The sequence below is a fragment of the Schistocerca gregaria genome, chromosome 2, assembly GCF_023897955.1.
Source record: "Schistocerca gregaria isolate iqSchGreg1 chromosome 2, iqSchGreg1.2, whole genome shotgun sequence".
NCBI lineage: Eukaryota > Metazoa > Arthropoda > Insecta > Orthoptera > Acrididae > Schistocerca > Schistocerca gregaria.
In genome coordinates this window covers 489,300,235-489,320,154 of record NC_064921.1, presented here as the reverse complement: position 1 = coordinate 489,320,154, position 19,920 = coordinate 489,300,235, and positions in this window count along the sequence as shown.

The following is a 19,920-nucleotide window of genomic DNA, read 5'->3' as shown; positions in this document are numbered from 1 at the left end:
TACTCGCTGGGCCTTGTTTTTACTGCAGTTAAATTATGAAATAAGGTGCATTAAGGGAACAGATAATGTAGTTGGTGATGCTTTGTCTAGGCTACTATTAGGGAGTGGATCATCTAACAACTTTGGAGAAGGAGAGGAAGAGTTTAAAATTATGTACTTGACAGGTGTGAAACAGGAAAAAGAAATTTTGAAAAATTTCAAAGACGTGGGTAGGTATAAAAATCACGAACAAAATTAGAAACAGATTAAGAGCATGTTGGGTAAGAAAGTAGGAGAAAATACAGAACAGTATTATAGGGTACACAATGGTATTTTATTCAGATGACTGGAAACTATGTCGGCTGGAACAGTGTATTGATACTTTAATTACTTATACACATGAGAGTTTTGGTCATTGTGGATCAACCAAATGCACACAAAAGATTCAGAAAAATATCTATTTTGATAACATAGGAAGAAGAGTAAAGAAGAAGATTGCCAGGTGTGACACTTGTCAAAGAGTGAAGGTAAGTAACCAAACAAGTAGAGGCCATATGCTAAACATACTGCCTAGTTGTAACAAAGATCTCGCATCGGTGAATGTTTATGGACTCTTACCTAAGCCTAAGGATGAATTTTGTTATGTTTTTGAGGTGGTTGATGTATTTTCGAAGTTCATAAACCTATTTCTGCTTAGCAAACTACCAGTAAGCACATCATCCATAAGTCTGGTAACACATATTTGCATCAGGTGGGTATTCCTAAAACAGTTTTATCTGATAATGATTCTCAGTTTAAATCGCAAGCTTGGAAAGATTTTGCTGATCACACAAAAGTAAGGCATATTGTAACCTTGGTGTACCATCCTTCGAGTAATCCTGATGAAAGACATAGTATAAGAGAGATTGGAAGACTGTTTATAACATATTGTAGTAAGTATCATACCAGTTGGATAGTTTATGTCAGTGATTTTGAGAATATTAAGAACATCTTATAATACTCTTCAGCAGGTTTCTCGCCATTTGAAATCTTGTTTTATTGCAGACAAAGTAACTTTGTTTCTGAAACTGTTGAGTATCCACCATGTTAAATTTTGCCACCACAAGAGTTGGAAGAGTGTGTTAGGGAGATGATGAAAACACAGCGGGATAGGAGAAAGGAGAGATGTGATGGTAAAGGTAGATTTTCTAAGTCTGAAGTAGGGGATCTTGTTTCACAGACAAAGGGAAATCTAAATTGTTGACCTCTGAGATAAAGAAATTTTTTGATATTTATATTGGGCCATTCAAAATTCATGAAAATCCACATTCTAATGCATACAGACTTATATATCCAAAATGTAAGTAGTTGTTTGGATTAGGCAAACTCACTGAATGTAAGATGATGTGTTATTTTAAAGATTCGTCTTATCTATTGACTGGGTTAAAATCTATGATACACTTATAGTTGTGTTCTGTAATAGATTTTTGCTTTAGAACTTGGTACATATATATATGCCATGAGACTAAATTAGTAGATCTTTTTGCAGTTTTGAAATGGGACAATATTCACAATTTGTACTGCAAAGATTTGGAAGAGTATCTTAGTATACCTGTGTGTATCACCTGGTTAATCCATTTTTTTAATTGCATTTAACTCTGTTATTAATGTTTCATATGTGAACACTTCTTAATTGCATCTGACTTAAATCCCATATGATTAACTTTGAATAGTTACTAAGGAGAACATATCTTGTGTGATGTGAAGGAGATACTGAACAGCATATTTAGTACACAAAGCAATGTTTCAGGATTTGATGTGATTGCTAGACAGGAAGTTGCTTTATCTATTTCACTGTGTGATGAGAACTCTAGGGAGGAAGCTGAAAGATGTGGTGGATCCACTCCCCACACTGCAGTATTGCTGTACACTGCTGGATCACTCAACTTGCAAGAGATCACTGTTGCTGGGTAATGTACTCGAGCATCTGTCAATGGCATTTGCGTTGCAGCTGATATTTGTGAACTGTTAGGCAAGACTGCTAAGTACAGTGTTATTCAGCACAAACACATTTTTTCAAGTACAATACATTATGTAACATTAAATCAGTAAGTATTTTTTTATCATTTTTAAGTAAATCTTCTAGGCTTTTATTTATGTAGGTTAGTTTGTATGAATAATTAAGCCCAACTGGTTGGCCGTGCAGTCTAATGCATTGCGTTCCAGGTGGGAAAGCATGCTGGCCCCTGGCACAAACCCACTCGGTGGATTAGTGTTGAGATCCAGTGTGCTGGCCAGTCTGTGGATGGTTTTTAAGGCAGTTTCCCATCTGCCTCGTCGAATATGGAAGACTTCGAGGAACGTGCATTGGAGTCGGCGCCTTTGAAACCCACCTGTTTCTTTAGATATGTTGACGATAGCTTCGTTGTTTGGCCTCATGGTAGGGAGAATTTGAATGTCTTTGTAGAACATCTGAACTCAATCCACTCGAACATTCGTTTTACGATGGAGGTGGAAGAGGATGGTTGCCTTCCCTTTCTCGACGTGTTGGTTAGGAGGAAGGATGATGGATCATTGGGACATGCTGTCTACAGGAAACGTACTGACACAGACTTGTACTTAGAAGCTAATAGTTGTCACCATCCGGCTCAGCGTGAAGGGGTACTTCGTACCTTGGTACACAGGGCACATGCCGTTTCTGACGCTGAGACTTTGCCAGCTGAGCTGTCCCATCTTGAAGTTACATTTCGTCAAAATGGTTATAGTGATAGACAGATTGAACGTGCGCTGTGCTATCGACCAACTGTACATCGGGTGATTGATGATAATTCTGAGTCAACACCTAAGTCCACTGCCTTTTTGCCTTACGTAGGAAACACGTCCAACAAGATCGGTCGTATTTTACGGAAATACGATGTGAATGTGTTTTCCGACCTCCATCTAAAATTAGAGCACTTTTGAGTTCCGTTACGGATGATCTTGGACTGCGTAAGGCGGGTGTATATCGTATTCCTTGTAGCTGCGGCATGGAATATATTGGTCAAACTACCAGAACCATGGAGGACCGATGTACTGAGCATAAACGGCAGACACGATTACAGCAGCCAAATAGATCTGCTATTGCCGAACATTGCTTGGATACTGGTCACCCCATGTTATATAATAACACCGAGATATTGGCATGCACGTCCAGCTATTGGAACAGTGTTATTAGGGAGGCAGTTGAGATTAAATTAGCGAGCAACCTCATTAACAGGGATGGAGGTTTCTGTTTAAACTCTGTTTGGGAACCGGCTCTTTCCCTTGTCAAAAAAAAGCAGAGGGACAGCGTCAATGCTGCCTCACCTGCGAATTCATAGTCTCACTATCGATAGCTCTGACTTTGGTCATCTTTGGTGGCACTAGTGTTCAGTGTGTGTGTGTGTGTGTGTGTGTGTGCTATCTTTCCTGCTTCTGTCTGAGAACCGAGGTACTAAATTTGCATGTACGCTGCATGTCCGTTGCTGTATGCCTTGAAAATGGCGGGGTGTTATCCCGCCGAAATATCGGAGGTCGCTGAAAGTGTTACCTGGCTGAATTCCCGGAAGTTATTTGAAAGTTGTATACGCCAGGAGAAACTCAGGTCTCACTTTCTCCATGTACGCGTACACCATAAGTAATCTACCACGCAAACATTGGGGTTACACTCATATGGTGTGAGGCATTCCCAGGGAGGTCCACTGGGGGCCAAAACCCACAATGGCCCTGAGCTCGGTGTTGGGCGGCGGTGGGGTGAGTGGACTGCTGTAGCCTATTTTGATGTTGTGAAACACTGAGGGCTATGGCGGGGACAAAGCCTCTCGTCGTTTCTAGGTCCCCAGTTCCATACAATGCAATACAGTACAATACAATGGACAGTTGTCAAATAGTGTGGAAGACATTTACTTGTGTGGACAAGATGTATACATGTCTGCTTTCATGCACTGAAAAAAAAAAAAATGGCTCTGAGCACTATGTGCCTTAACATCTGAGGTCATCAGTCCCCTAGAACTTAGAACTACTTAAACCTAACTAACCTAAGGACATCACAGATACCCATGCCCGAGGCAGGATTCGAACCTGCGACCGTAGTGGTTCTGCTGTTCCAGACTGAAGCACCTAGAAACGCTCGGCCACACCGGCCAGCTCATGCACTGATTTTAGTCTTCCAGCCACTGGCATGTGTCATCATTCAAAGTTAATTATGGCTACTTTTAGCTGTATTTATCCAAAGTATTGCAATATTGTATCTGACTGGGCCTTGAATTGTGGACAGACTCATGCTTAGCTCTGTTTTCGGAACCCTGGTCATCGCGGCATTGTTTGTTTGTGTGTGTGTGTGTGTGTGTGTGTGTGTGTGTGTGTGTACTCAAGGATTGAGGCTAGATGCTTCTTAGAGTTACCAGTGTGTGTGTGTGTGTGTGTGTGTGTGTGGGTGTGTGTGTGTACTCAAGGAGAGCGTGCAACCATTGTTTGAGGCTAGATGCTTCTTACCATTACTCTTTGCATATAATTGAACGTATTGATATGATTATGAACTTTATTCATTTTGTAGTGTTAAAACAATTTTTGCTGGTTTGTATCCGGTGTGGTTTTGATTCTTGGGTCTATCCCTACACCGTAAACTTAGGCCCTAATATATTTCCCATTATTTTGTTCTTTCATAAGTCAACATATCCTATAATACTCTTGTTTAGCCGGCCACGATGGTCTAGCGGTTCTAGGCGCTCAGTCCAGAACCGCGCGACTGCTACGGTCGCAGGTTCGAATACTGCCTCGGGCATGGATGTGTGTGATGTCCTTAGGTTAATTAGGTTTAAGTAGTTCTAAGTTCTAGGGGACTAATGACGACAGATGTTAAGTCCCATAGTGCTCAGAGCCATAACATAACTCTTGTTTATGTGGTTGATTGATTCCTATTCATGTTTGAGTATATTCTTCTGGTCTGTACCAGTTGTTGTGAGTTATTCAGGTCAGCTCACTTGTCAAACACTTAGGCTCTGCAATTCTTTTATTTTCTTTTGAAGATTTTAAATGTTTGATTGTATGGATTAAACTTAAAATTTACATTTGTAGTAATTTATATTGTCTCTGTGATTATTTCTATAGTTTAGCTGTGTAATGTTGTCGTTATGACCTTGTATTATTGGTCTTGTGACAGCATGTTCCACAGATCTGAAAATCTGAATGCCATATCCTGATATATATATAGATTGTGACTTGTACAGTAGATATTTTTCTTATGTCTTCTGTAATATGTTACATATCAGATACTTCTATATGCCTACATGCTATACTGTGTATCATTTTGTACAATGTTTTGTAAACTTTATAGTATGTCACAAAATACTGTTTCCAAATTTTGTGAGAGGGATATTGTAATGGGACACCCCTTTCCTACATAACTTTTTTGTTTATGGAAGTAGCCGATACCAGGATATTGAAAACAAACATACGGTTACAGTTTGAAAGTGTGCATAAATGTTTTTATTAACACGCACAGAACGAATGGAACACAAGGGTAGGCAAAACAGAACCACGTTAATAGGAACGTATGTAAATGCCTCCATAGCAACTGTGGAAAAGATAAATATGTAGCAGAGGCATTGATTCTAAATTCCAACACCACCACTAGTAGCGATGTCTCCCAGTGCTTCATTCTCAGAGTCCCAATTCTTGTGTTAGTTGCTGATGTCTGGTTCTTGGCACTGGCTTTGTCATCATATCTGCAAGCATTCCATTTGTGGAAATTTGCTCCACTGTGATTTCTCCTGTATCTATCTTTTCCCTGATGACGTGATGCCTGGTGTCAATGTGTTTAGCGTGACCTTTGTATCCACTTGCCTTTGACAGATCAACTGCACCTTTGTTGTCGCAAAACAATCTTACTGGGCCCTCTTTTGGGAAAGGGGATACCTCTCTTTGCAGACATTGCAGCCAAACTGCTTCCTGACACGCACAAGTTAAACCCACATATTCTGCTTCTGTCACCAAGAGAGCTACTGTTGGTTGTTTTTTACTATTCCATGAAACTGCTGCACCTTGTGACATAAATAAAAAAACCAGTGGTTGATTTCCTATCTCCTATGTCTTCAATCCAGTCAGCATCAGAGTAACCTGTGATGTCAAGATCTTCTTTGGAAAAATGTAGCTTGAAGTCTTTAGTTCCCTTTATATACCTTAGGAGTTGCTTTACAGCTTGCCAGTGGGATATTCAAGGGTTATTATTATGAAACCGACTCACAACTCCAATTGCGTACACTAGATCTGGTCTAGTACCTAGTTGTGCATACATTAAGCTACCTATGGCTTCTTTATATGGGACTTTCTTCATGGCACCTCTTTCTGTTTTTGGCTCATTTCCTGAGTTAATACTTGATTATTGTCAAGCCGAGTGGATACTGGATTACAGTCTTCCATGTTATACTTTCGTAAAATCTGATGTATATAATGAGTCTGATCCAACCATAAAAGTCCAAGCTTCGATCTCTTGTCACTCGAATCCTTAGACAATAGGATACTTCTCCAAGGTCCTTTAGTTTAAGTTGTTCCTTTGGTTTCTGCGGTAAACACATGAATCAACGGTGGACCAGCTGAAGTTTAAACTTAGTAGAACTTCGTCCAGTTTGATATTCCAACAGCGACTTCCCTGTTTAAGTCCATACACTGCTTTCTTGGAGTCTTTTAATACCATCTTATCTGACTGATTTATCACGTAGTCAACTGTGGGAATTTTACCATAAATTTCTTCTTTCAAATCCCCTTGCAAAAAGGCTGTCACCACATCACAAAGATCAATGTCCAAGTCGTATCTGGCAGCTAGACTAAACAAATATCTGAGTGAATTGCATCGTATCACAGACGAGTAAGTTTCTTCATAGTCTAAATCTTTAACTTGTGAACATCCCTTAACTACAAGTCGAGCTTTATGGCGAATTATCTGCCCTTGTATGGCTCTTTTTATCTTAAAGACCCGCCTAGCATCAAACGCTTTTTTGCCTTGAGGCAGGGTAGCTGATTCCCAAGTTTTATCTTCCGCATGTGACGACAATTCTTCTTCTATTGCTTGAAACCATTTCTCTGAATTCTTGGAGTGGAAAGCTTCTTCCAAAGTTGATTGCTCTGATTCTTGTGAATCTTCCTTAGTATAATAGGTCACATAAACATCCATCTTCTCCGGTGTGGGTATTCTGGAAGATCTGAGCACTTGTTGAGGTGGGGACCTCTGGGATTGTGGTGTGAGCTGATTCGCTTGTCTTTTTTATTCACCCGGAGAGCCACGTCATTAACACACGAGTTGCCACACGCTTCATCCTTCACATCCTGTAGTAACTTGTTTTTAATGGAATCGCCCGTTATCGGCGTGTTGGAGTTCTCTAAACCGATTATCATTGGTTTGCACTCATTAGGCAGCCCAGCTAACAAGATACATCCTACCCACTCGTCATTCACTTCAAATAAACCGCTGCGCGCATTTTTCTAACTTAACAGGTTCAAATGGGACCGCGCAAATTACGACGCGACGCGACTGGGACGCGACGCGCGCTTGCGCCAGGTCGTGCGGCGTTGTAGTTGTGGCACAGTTTCTCGCGTCGCGCGTGGGAAATTTGTGGCGGGGAGCGGAAAAGTAGCCCGGCCGTATGCTTGCATCGGAACGGCGCATATGAGCAGCGGTAGTGTTGCCCATACGATAAATTTTGCCTTACTGTATACTAAATTTTATTGGATCTGGTTAGTGTTTCGTTTTTCGTCTTTTAAGCGCGCCAGCTTTCTTCCATAGTGCATTATACTTTTCTGTTATTTATATCTGTATAGTTTCGTTTTTCTTCTGTCAAGAAAAATGCATACTTCAGTAACTGGTGAGCCATTCGCCGCTGGAATTGTATCACATGCCGCCGAGATGTTTTCAGCTCGCAAGAAGGGACGAAGGGTAAGTGAATATGGAAGGAAGGAATATTATAAAATCATGTGATTAAGAAGCAAGGCAGGAAAGTGAAACAAGTTTATCATCTCGCTGTCTAGTATGCAGACGTATCTGTACGATCCGTTACAAAAATTTAGAAAGGGTTAATCTCCACAGATGTGATCCCTTTGTGCTCCTGGTAAAAAGCGTCCAACATCTGAAGTATAGAAGTGTCACTGTGATTACTTGGATATGGATGTAATAATGTAATACGACACACGGTACTACGTGCATGTGAACATCACATTTCCACTGCAAGGTAGAAACAGTCGAAAAGCAGTCACAAATAACAATATTTTAACTGGTTCGCCGTGATGAGGAAAAGCATTTCAATTGTTGCATGCACATTATCAGCATTAATAAACTAATTATACAACAGGCTACACAAATGAAGAAAATGGTCGGTATTATTGCGAAAGTGGGAATATCCTAAAAGAGTGTCGTGATTAGGTATATTTAATTTGTTGAAATGTTCTGCCGATAAAGGCAGATCTACTTTAATGACAATGTTTTTCAAACTATAGCTCACAAGGCACACATGGCTAGCTTGTGCATTCCTGTTGCGCGCATAATCCTCCGCTGCTGACAATACATTGACCATTGTGTTGTGCGACAGATCAATTGTTTATTTTTCTTAGTGACAACTATTTTATTCGCGATCACACATTGTCAGTTTGGCAAGCCGTAGGTAAGTAACCAATATCTGGTATCACCCCGCCTGAAGGAACGCTCGTCATTATTTTAATACTGCTCAGAGAAGGAATAAAATTCCTTGGTAAGCTTCCATTCCAGTGGCTCAGTGTTAAAAATACGATGGCTTACGGGGATTCCACCAAAATTCGAACAAAATTGGCCATCTAGTTTTGTCTAAGTTGTTAACCTCTTCTCATTCGAAGAAGCATCACCGTTTGTGAGTAACAGCGACACTTCTCTTGGTGACTGGTTTAATTGTGCTTCTTTTGTCACAGTGTAATTTGCCACACTCATCTCACAGCTGCTACTGCGACAGAATTCCGAAACGGAGAGCCTCATTAAACAAGTAATTGGCAATCACAGAGTTCAATAGCTTACGAAAAACCCCATAGTGCCGGTTTGCAATAACATAAAAGAAGAAATTTCATGTTTATTTTCGTACTATGAAGCTCTTGTTTCACTAGCTGTCGATATGTCTTAAAAAATTACAGTCACTGGAGTGAAATGAATAAAAAGGGAAGTATAAGTACTGATATGTCGCTATAGAAAAGAAAGTTCCGTGCGTTTAAAAATTGGTAAAACACTCTCCTCCTTGTGTGCTATCATTCGCTAAACTTTCGTTTCGATGTCTCGAGCGGTTTAGGAGATATGAGAGATGTTGCGAGTATTTCATTCTCGAGGGCGTGAGATCGGAAGTGAGCGCGCTACATAGGATCCATTTTCTCGAGATCGGAGGCAGATAGAGACCTCTTCCCATGTCTAAACAAAAATTCATCATGTTAGCTAAATTTCATACGCAGCAACATATGGTGTTATACGCAAAATCGCAGCGATCCCTAATTTTCGTTGCAAACTTTTTGAGTTTTGCGTACTGTTTACAAAAATGTGTACATCACAATAAGAATGATTATTAGCGAGATGATGGGCACTTCGACACGAAGCTGACATATAACGCTACAAGTAAGGCAAAAACTAAATATTTTCAGTGAATAGTTTCTGTTAAATCGTTTGAGAGAGGTAACAGGCTGCGCGCGCTTCGGTTCTGTTAGCACTGAGCGTCGCCAGTCGGCGCGTGCGAAATATGGTGTACGCGTCGCGATATGCGCTGCTACCGCGCGACTCGTGCGTTTCGCGCTGGTGTCTTGTCAAGTCACACGTGCTATACGCGCCTAACCTTTCTCGTTGTCGGATAATTTGTAACTTAACTACCGTTGTGTGGTTCCTTATTTATATTATGTGATAACACAGTGACACTTCATATTTATGCTACGTAATGAGCTGTTAAAATGGCGTGGAACTGTATTATTTTAGGTGACAACGATATCTTTGTCGTTAGATGTGACATCATCTCTGCTGGATATGGTACAACTGGGCGAATGTGGTAAATTGTTCAAGAGATTAACACGGAATTTGAACGGAGAGCTAAGGGAAACGAAATCAGAAAGAACGTTCAAGGAGGTGCAGACGAACTCACATTCGAGAAAAGTGTGTTTGAAAACCCTGTCTGTCCCTCAGGGTTCATGTTTTGTAGTACCTCAACTATTGAGAGCTTCCATTTGTAAATATTAGAAATCTACTGATAATGGTATCAGCTAATAGAGATAAAGTAAAGGAATTTAGGAATCTATTTCATATTTGGACACATTGATTAGTTAAGATACAATTAAAGTTATGGCCGTTAGTTACCTATTTTCATCCTATTAGCTGGAGCAAGGAGAACTGTAAATAACAGTTCCATGTACAGGGGTCGCAAGTTTAGCTTAGATGCCGTTAGTCGTTGAATAACTAACTAAAATTTGCGAGATGGTGGCTTATGAGAGGTAACTTGACCCATTTCAGAGTGGCTACTTCTTTGCAACTTCTCTCCTCCAGTCACAGCAGGTGCCAACCGGATGGGGCTACGAGGGTCCCTCCCTAGTTTAATGTGGAGGGGTGGTTGCCCTTGCAAGAACGATAACTTGTACACTTACTGTACGCAGCCTTTATTTATTTATTTATTTTTTTCGAGGCCAAGCGAAGTAACGAACCAATAACGAGAGTTCCGCCTCCATATAAATCCTCGTCCTTACCAGTTTATCTTCGCCCTTTCCAACAACTACAAATTTAGGGGTTGGTGAAAGTAGAATCATCAAAGTGTTTTCCTTTTCTCAGATTGGCCATATTTAATTATGATTATAGAACTGAATACATTGCTTGCGATAGCACAGACTTTGTTTTACATTTTTGAATATTTTTTTCTGGTAAATGAATCTCATAAATCACTAGAATACAGTATCTGTTTTGTGCAGTGAACGGTACTGTATCGGACACTGTTTCCTTTTTATATTTTCAGATCCTTGTTGTTGAAGAATATATGATCACTTCCTTCATATGTCTGGCTAATTATTAGTCTAGTTTGTGCAACGTCCTATCCATGTGTTCACTTTCTTTCTATTGAGCATTCCTCCCCAACCACGTTTTTCGTATCTTCCAGAATCTCCTTGCCAGCTGGATCATGAAGTTTCCCCATTGCCAATTCCGGTATTTTGCTTCCTGTAGCCGAGTTCTAGTTGGCGTGAAGAAACGAAGCTATGGAGCTGAAGTATTGTGCCGGACTCTGTAACGTTCTTTAGAAGTAATGAAACAACAATAGACTTTACTATGATGTTGAATCAATGTCTTAACAGTGGAATGGATATAAAACTCGAATTTTCATGTGTTGTAACTCTAAAAAGTGGTGTGCTTACTCTGTGTTATTGTTAGCAAAACTTTACACGAATTGACTGGGCAATGCAACTCCCAATAACAGTAAGGAAATACAGGCACTGCAAAATACGTTCAGCCCCTTAAGCGCTGAATCCTGAAGCCCTGTTCACATAACCAATAAATTAAATTGTCTTACCTCTAAAGCAGCAATGGAGTAACGCTATATATTGTGGTCTCTCATAAAAACTATGAATATGCTAATTACAGGTTCAGCAGTGTGCAATGCTGGCCATAATAGTTGTAACTGACGTGAAATTCATTTGGCTGATAAACGAGAACATTTAAGAAAATCAACATCCTTAAAAAATATTTGACCAAGACTGGGAGGAGGTACTTATTATGGTGAATTCCTAACACTCAGTTTTTTTAGGAAAATTATATTGCAAGCTTGGCCTTTGAAAAACATCTGACAATTGAAGTTACATTACTCACAATTGAGTCACAAACAATGAGATTTAAACAGCAAGTATTATTAACTTAATTAATCAAACATAAATGCAAATCATCAAATTACACATAGCTCTGTTAACAAATCTTAAAAGCACTACAAAAATGAAATATTTAACTAGCTTTTTTTATCAAAATCATTTACATACATTCTGGGGTTACTCAATAATTACAAATTATAAGACAACTCATCTATACTAACACTCTGTCAAAAATAGAAATCATAATTATTTAAATCTTTACCTTGGTTACACAAAAACTTCTGCTTCCATGTTCAACAATATTGACATACCTAAGTTAATCTAACTATTTGTGGCTTCACACAGCACATCACAAAAACTGCCTACCCCATCGTCTTTACCTCTCAGACAGCTACCTACAACTGTGCGCCCAGGGCTCTCTTACTCTAACAAAGCCGTATCACTGGCTCTGTGGTTGAGCACAGTCAGCGATCCACATTATCGCCCTGTTAGACATTCATCGTTTTTAGTATTCTAATTTCATTTTAATTTATTAATATTCTTATCTTATTCTGGTGACACATACAAGTGTGCCCTTTCACAACCCTCCAGTGGGTTTAAACAAATTTCGCACATATTTTGAAGTACCTTGTACAACAAATATGTGGTAAGTTTATTTAACTCTATAACATCATTAAACTTGAAAGAACTGACAGTGCTTGGGTGCACTAATATAAACCATAATCTGGTTATAATATCAGTAAATTGTCTTATGAACAAGGTTTCTGACAAAGAAATCATGTAAAGCAGAATCAGTATACTATCCTAATCATCAAGGTAATCATATAGGATTGAGCAAGGTAAAGAAAGAGTCATGTCTGAAGCCTATGAGCATATTGAAGTGACTGCATCATTAAGTCAATTTCTTTTTGTTTTGTACAGGCTTAAAAACTTAGTAGTGACTAATGTGGATTGCATTCAGTGTACCAATACACCTGAACTCTGCATTATTTTCCTCAGTCATGTGCAGAGATACAAGAGGTACTTGGCAATAACAATAGTTGGCGATTATCATAATATCAGTAACGTGATGACCAGCATCATATAGTCATTTATATTAAGATATGAATACCAGTAGTAAATTGCTCCAATACCACGAATAGAGGTAGGAGACTGGGTAATGGAAGGTACAAAGAAGTACTAAGGGTAAAGTAGCGGAACATGAATATTTCTGCCTATATCAACATCAAGTAATCTATCTGATCAGAATAAGTACAGTAGCCTAATGAAATTACAGACTGGATGAAGCAACACTGCTTTACATCAGAGTGAACAGGCAAAACTGAATGTGAGCTCTGAATAAGGCAACATCAACAGGTGTGGCATTAGGCTACCAATTAGACACTAAATAATCTAACATGACAGAGAACAACACTGGTTCACAATTTTATACTATGACTCTCAGTGGCCTTGTATATGCAATATTACTCTATAATTACGTAAGAAAACCCGACAGGACAGTCAAGAATTGAATGGCTCCAGGTGGCGCAGTACATGAAATACATGCAAACCTCAATATCTAAAACAGTTGAATAGAAAATGTCAACCAGAGGTGCCAAGTTGCTTTCCTGCTTACATAAATACTGATCTTAGTAGCTATAAAATGTTACAGACATATTTGTGGCTCAAAGTAACCAGGTTTTAAAAAGAAATAATTACTGACCTTAATAACAAAAAGGTGACAAAATGTTCTTTGAGGCTCACAGTGGCCTGGTTTTACATTAAATAAATGCCGTTCTTAATTGCTAGTGTGACAGAAAACATCTTTCGGGCACAAGGTGGCCTAGTTTTACGTAGCATAAACATCAAAGCTAACTCGGCATGGCTTTCTACAAGAATAAAGTGCATAAATAGCAATATTATTTAAAACTATGGCTCTGTATGCCCTGTATGAGTACATATTAGACAAACAGAATCATAGAGTAAAGGCACAATAGTTATAGGTTGTGTAGCACCCCGGGGCTACATAAAAACTATCTATTAAATGACCTATATCTCTAACAATGCGCATATCTACTGGGAAGGGGATAGGAATGATTGTAAGAGGAGAGCACTGTTTTCTCAAGACAAAAGGTGGCGTTGTGTGTTCCATTTTTGGGTTGACAGAAAACATCTTTACTGTTAATGTCATCATGCTTAATATGGGGCTTGATAACTTCACTATTAACTGTGGCAGACTGCATTAGTGGTTCATCAGAGGGGTCATGTGCGTAACTACAGATGGTATTATCGTTAGTGTCAATGGAATGTAACGAAATTTCTGACGTGGGAAATTTAGCTTTGTTATCAGATGTCGTAGGCAAAATGAGTTCATTAATGTTTTTCGAAACTATCAAACTGTTGTCGCTAACGGTAGTGTCGGAGTAAAAACTGACAATATCATGCCACTTAATAGAGGTCATGGTTAATTTCTCAGTAAAATATTACTCTGTATTGCAGATGTAATTTTCAATAGGATGAGGGGTTGATAATGTCTGTAACGGAATATATACTAGCGTCAACTTGGGTTGTAAGACTACCGAGCAACTGCTGTTCTACTTCTGTATTTGTACTGCTAATGACTGTAAAAACTGATTGGTTTCCTCTATATTGAAATACAAAGTCTTTGTGTCGCATTTCTGAGGCCTCAGAGTCAACTTTAACACGTGCATCTCAACGAGTGTCTTGTTGATCTATTCTTTCATTAACTGATTGGATTTCAGCTGTAAGCTCTTTATAGGTTTCACTGCATTGATGTCTTACAGCATTAATGTCATCTCTTAGAGGTTTGGTACTGTTTGCGCGTTGCCTGCGTATGGCTTCAATTTTATCGCAGAGACGTTTTTCACGCCTTAATGTCTGTATCTACCTGTTTGAAACTGTTATCAGTCGTTTCTGTGTACGATTTAAGCTCGTCACGCATGGCGGAAAATTGTTCATTGTAATGAATGAGTGGTGGTGCAACTTGTATTTCTCGTATGATGGAAAATTGTTCATTATTTTTATTAAATCGTTCACTGAACTGATCAGTTTTGTTATTCTGTCTAACCATCATTTGCATAAGAATTTGAAGCATCGCTTCCATATTCTTTTCAGCTCATGCGTCGGGTGTCACCTGTGTTGCCGTTTTGTGGTGTGGAGACATGACCTACAACCATGGACGTCTCGTTTGTTGCATTATCTGCACAGTTTCAGTTAATCAAGTGTGACGAATATTTTGGAACAGACTGAGCATTTTGCTCTATTTTTTCCTCTGACATACTATTGGCGATCAGACCAGTTGCGTGAAAAGTAGGCAAGTCACTCACCTCAATCGGTAAACAATCAAGCTTTGGAATGTGCACATCAGCCGCGTACCGATCAATGGCGTCCGCAAAACCGGAATCTACCGTCTGATTACTAGTCAAATTGGTGGATGAAATTATAGTATTAAGAATTTGTTCATTATTTTTGGAAACGTAACTCATGGTTTCTGTGGTGCTTTGCAACTGTTGCACTGCAGAGTGGTCACTATCGATCTCGACATTGTTGTCAATAATAGGCAAATCGACTGTTTCGCTATCGGTAGTTATAAGACTACGCGCCGAACCTAAACAGTTTAGCGCGGCATCGTAAATCAAATACTGAATACAAAATGAAAGACAAAACAAAAAATAACTGAACAACGAAATCAGAGGGAAACAAGGCGAAGCATAAGAAGGCCGATGAACTGTGGAAAAATTTTGTACAAGTTAGTAAACTCCGTTGCGCCAATAAAAAAGGTAACCAATATTATTGCTACAGAATGGTTGAGAGAACAGAATATACACTCCTGGAAATTGAAATAAGAACACCGTGAATTCATTGTCCCAGGAAGGGGAAACTTTATTGACACATTCCTGGGTTCAGATACATCACATGATCACACTGACAGAACCACAGGCACATAGACACAGGCAACAGAGCATGCACAATGTCGGCAGTAGCACAGTGTATATCCACCTTTCGCAGCAATGCAGGCTGCTATTCTCCCATGGAGACGATCGTAGAGATGCTGGATGTAGTCCTATGGAACGGCTTGCCATGCCATTTCCACCTGGCGCCTCAGTTGGACCAGCGTTCGTGCTGGACGTGCAGACCGCGTGAGACGACGCTTCATCCAGTCCCAAACATGCTCAATGGGGGACAGATCCGGAGATCTTGCTGGCCAGGGTAGTTGACTTACACCTTCTAGAGCACGTTGGGTGGCACGGGATACATGCGGACGTGCATTGTCCTGTTGGAACAGCAAGTTCCCTTGCCGGTCTAGGAATGGTAGAACGATGGGTTCGATGACGGTTTGGATGTACCGTGCACTATTCAGTGTCCCATCGACGATCACCAGAGGTGTACGGCCAGTGTAGGAGATCGCTCCCCACACCATGATGCCGCGTGTTGGCCCTGTGTGCCTCGGTCGTATGCAGTCCTGATTGTGGCGCTCACCTGCACGGCACCAAACACGCATACGACCATCATTGGCACCAAGGCAGAAGCGACTCTCATCGCTGACGACGACACGTCTCCATTCGTCCCTCCATTCACGCCTGTCGCGACACCACTGGAGGCGGGCTGCACGATGTTGGGGCGTGACCGGAAGACGGCCTAACGGTGTGCGGGACCGTAGCCCACCTTCATGGAGACGGTTGCGAATGGTCCTCGCCGATACCCCAGGAGCAACAGTGTCCCTAATTTGCTGGGAAGTGGCGGTGCGGTCCCCTACGGCACTGCGTAGGATCCTACGGTCTTGGCATGCATCCGTGCATCGCTGCGGTCCGGTCCCAGGTCGACGGGCACGTGCACCTTTCGCCGACCACTGGCGACAACATCGATGTACTGTGGAGACCTCACGCCCCACGTGTTGAGCAATTCGGCGGTACGTCCACCCGGCCTCCCGCATGCCCACTATACGCCCTCGCTCAAAGTCCTTCAACTGCACATACCGTTAACGTCCACGCTGTCGCTGCATGCTACCAGTGTTAAAGACTGCGATGGAGCTCCGTATGCCACGGCAAACTGGCTGACACTGACGGCGGCGGTGCACAAATGCTGCGCAGCTAGCGCCATTCGACGGCCAACACCGCGGTTCCTGGTGTGTCCGCTGTGCCGTGCGTGTGATCATTGCTTGTACAGCCCTCTCGCAGTGTCCGGAGCAAGTATGGTGGGTCTGACACACCGGTGTCGATGTGTTCTTTTTTCCATTTCCAGGAGTGTATTTATCTGACTGTTTTAATAACAAAGAATTCACCCAGTGAACGACTGGAAGAGCTGTCGTCAAGTGTAACGTTCCTTACAAAATGTGAAACATAAAAAAAAATTACGATTATGTTGAATGAATGTCCGATCTGTGGAATTGATACAGAACTCGAATTGTCGTGTTGCGTGTTGCAACTGTAAGTAGTGTGCTTACTTGCTGTTATTGTTAGCAAAACTTTACACTAATCGATTGTGCAATGCAATTCTCAATACCCATAAAGAAATAGTCATTACAATATACATTCAGCCTCTTAAGCACTGAATCCTTAGGCCTCTTCACATAACATATAAATTAAATTGTCTTACCTCTAAAGCAGCAACGGAATAACGCGATACATTCTGGTCTCATATAAAAGAATATGAATGTGCTAATTACAGGCTCAGCAGTGTGCAATGGTGGCCATGACACTTGAAACTCTTTTAGCTAAGAAACGAGAACATTTTAGAAAATTCAACTTCTTAAAAAAAAGACCTGGGTTGGGAGGCGGTACTGTTTATGGTGAACTACTACGACTCAGTTTTTTTTAGCAAAATTGTATTGCAAGTTAAGTCTGTCTTTTCAAAAACATCAGACAACTGAAGCCACATTACTCACAGTTGAGCCAGCCTGAGTGGCCGAGCGGTTCTAGGCGCTTCAGTCTGGAACCGCACGACCACTACGGTCGCAGGTTCGAATCTTCCCTCGGGCATGGATGTGTCTGATGTTCTTAGGTTAGTTACGTTTAAGTAGTTCTAAGTTCTAGGGGACTGATGACCTCAGATGTTAAGTCCCTTAGCGCTCAGAGCCATTTGAACCATATTTTTGGGCTCACAATTGATTCACAAACAATGAGATTTAAACAGCAAGTATTATCTAACTTCATTAATCCAACATACATGCATATCATCAAATTACACATACCTCTGTTAACAAATCTTGAAATCATTACCAAAATGAAATATCTAACTAGTCTTTTTCTCGAAACAGTTTATGTACATTCTGGGATTACTCAACAAATACAAATTATAAGACAACTCATCTATATTAACACTCTGACAAAAACGGAAATCATAATTATTTAAATCTTTACCTTGCTTATTCGAAGACTTTTGCTTCCATGTTCAATAATATTGACATACCTAAATCAATATGACTATTGGTGGCTTCACACAGCAGACCACAAATACTATCTACCCCATCTTCTTTCCCTCACAGACAGCTACCTACAACTGTGCACCCAGCGCTCTCTCACTCTATCTATGGCTCTGCTGTCGGGCACAGTCAGCGAGCCGCATTTTCGAGCCTTTAAGAGTAATTCATCTTTTATAGTAGGCTAGTTTCATTTTAATTTATTAATACTCTTATCTTATTCTGGTGCCACATACGAGAGTTCCCCAGTAGACGCCTTTCACTTGTAACGGCCATAGAGTAAATATGTCTGGAGTGAACATACACATGCGCAGAACAGATTTTGTGTTGTTAACATACATTGCCGGCCTGGTCACGTGCTCTCGGGACGTCGTGTGTTTGTCCGTATAGCGCTCTGTATTTTTAGAATGTCACTACATCCCTAGTACAGACGGATTCTTTTCGTACGTGTCGTGGATTATTTATATATGTTACGCAGACATTTTAACAGTATCCATTTGATACCGGAAATAAACCAGCTATGTAACTTTTAAGGGCAAGTGATAGGCCGGCCGCGGTGGTCTAGCGGTTCTAGGCTCGCAGTCCGGAACCGCGCGACTGATACGGTCGCAGGTTCGAATCCTGCCTCGGGCATGGATGTGTGTGATGTCCTTAGGTTAGTTAGGTTTAAGTAGTTCTAAGTTCTAGGGGGCTGATGACCAGAGTAGTTAAGTCCCATAGTGCTCAGAGCCATTTGAACCATTTTTTGAGCAAGTGATATTGCATTCTGCTTCTTTGCGATAGGTGTCACAGTTCAGATGGACTCGATTTTTGGTAGTTTTCGGTATGATACGGCACTTTATAGTATTATAGAGCCTGACGTACATTTTTGCACTGATAGTCTAGCAAAACGACTTGACAGGACGCTAGTACTTTTGCAAGTGTCCGAAAAACACCAAATTTGCCACACATTAGCGACCATAACCCTGCTAATTCGTCCTTTTTCTCTGCTGCATTTATTTTCTCGTTTTGCGACCTAAAGCACCATTTTCTTACTGGTGACACTTTGAAGTATTTATTTAACGCATTTTACGTACTTGCTCCCAGTTTATTAAATAAATAGTAGAGTGAGTAATCTATATACATAATCGAAAAGTGACTGATAAATGCATGGAGGATAGTATTTGCTGAAACAACTAACCATTTCCTTTCCTGTTCACTAGCAAATTTACGAGAGGAAGCGAATGGTTGTAAGCTTTTGTACAAGCCGTAACATCTATTATATAGTCATAAAATCGTAGAAAAATAGGTCTACAGAATGAAGTCTTAATTACAATGCGTCTCGAAATCTTTAACATGAACAGTGTCTCTTACTAATACGATAACTATAATTAGAGCTAAATGGTATGTACCCATGAAAAGTTACTATCCCTCCTTTCAAATATTTTTCTTTGCATCCGTAGCAACAATAGTAATTCACTATCGCTATTACACTATCAACAAACGGTGAAACACAACAAAAACTCTTGATATTATAAACTTGAAGCGCTGAGGAAAGCACACACGCACAGCGAAGTCCCGAGAGCACGTGACAATCCTGGTTTAATGTTGACCAAATGCGCAGAACGCAATGCTCACTCCAGAGATATTTACTCTATGGTAACGGCGAAAGTGGCTGCGCGCTTGTGTACGATAGCGTTCAGCGCTGGGAAGGCAGG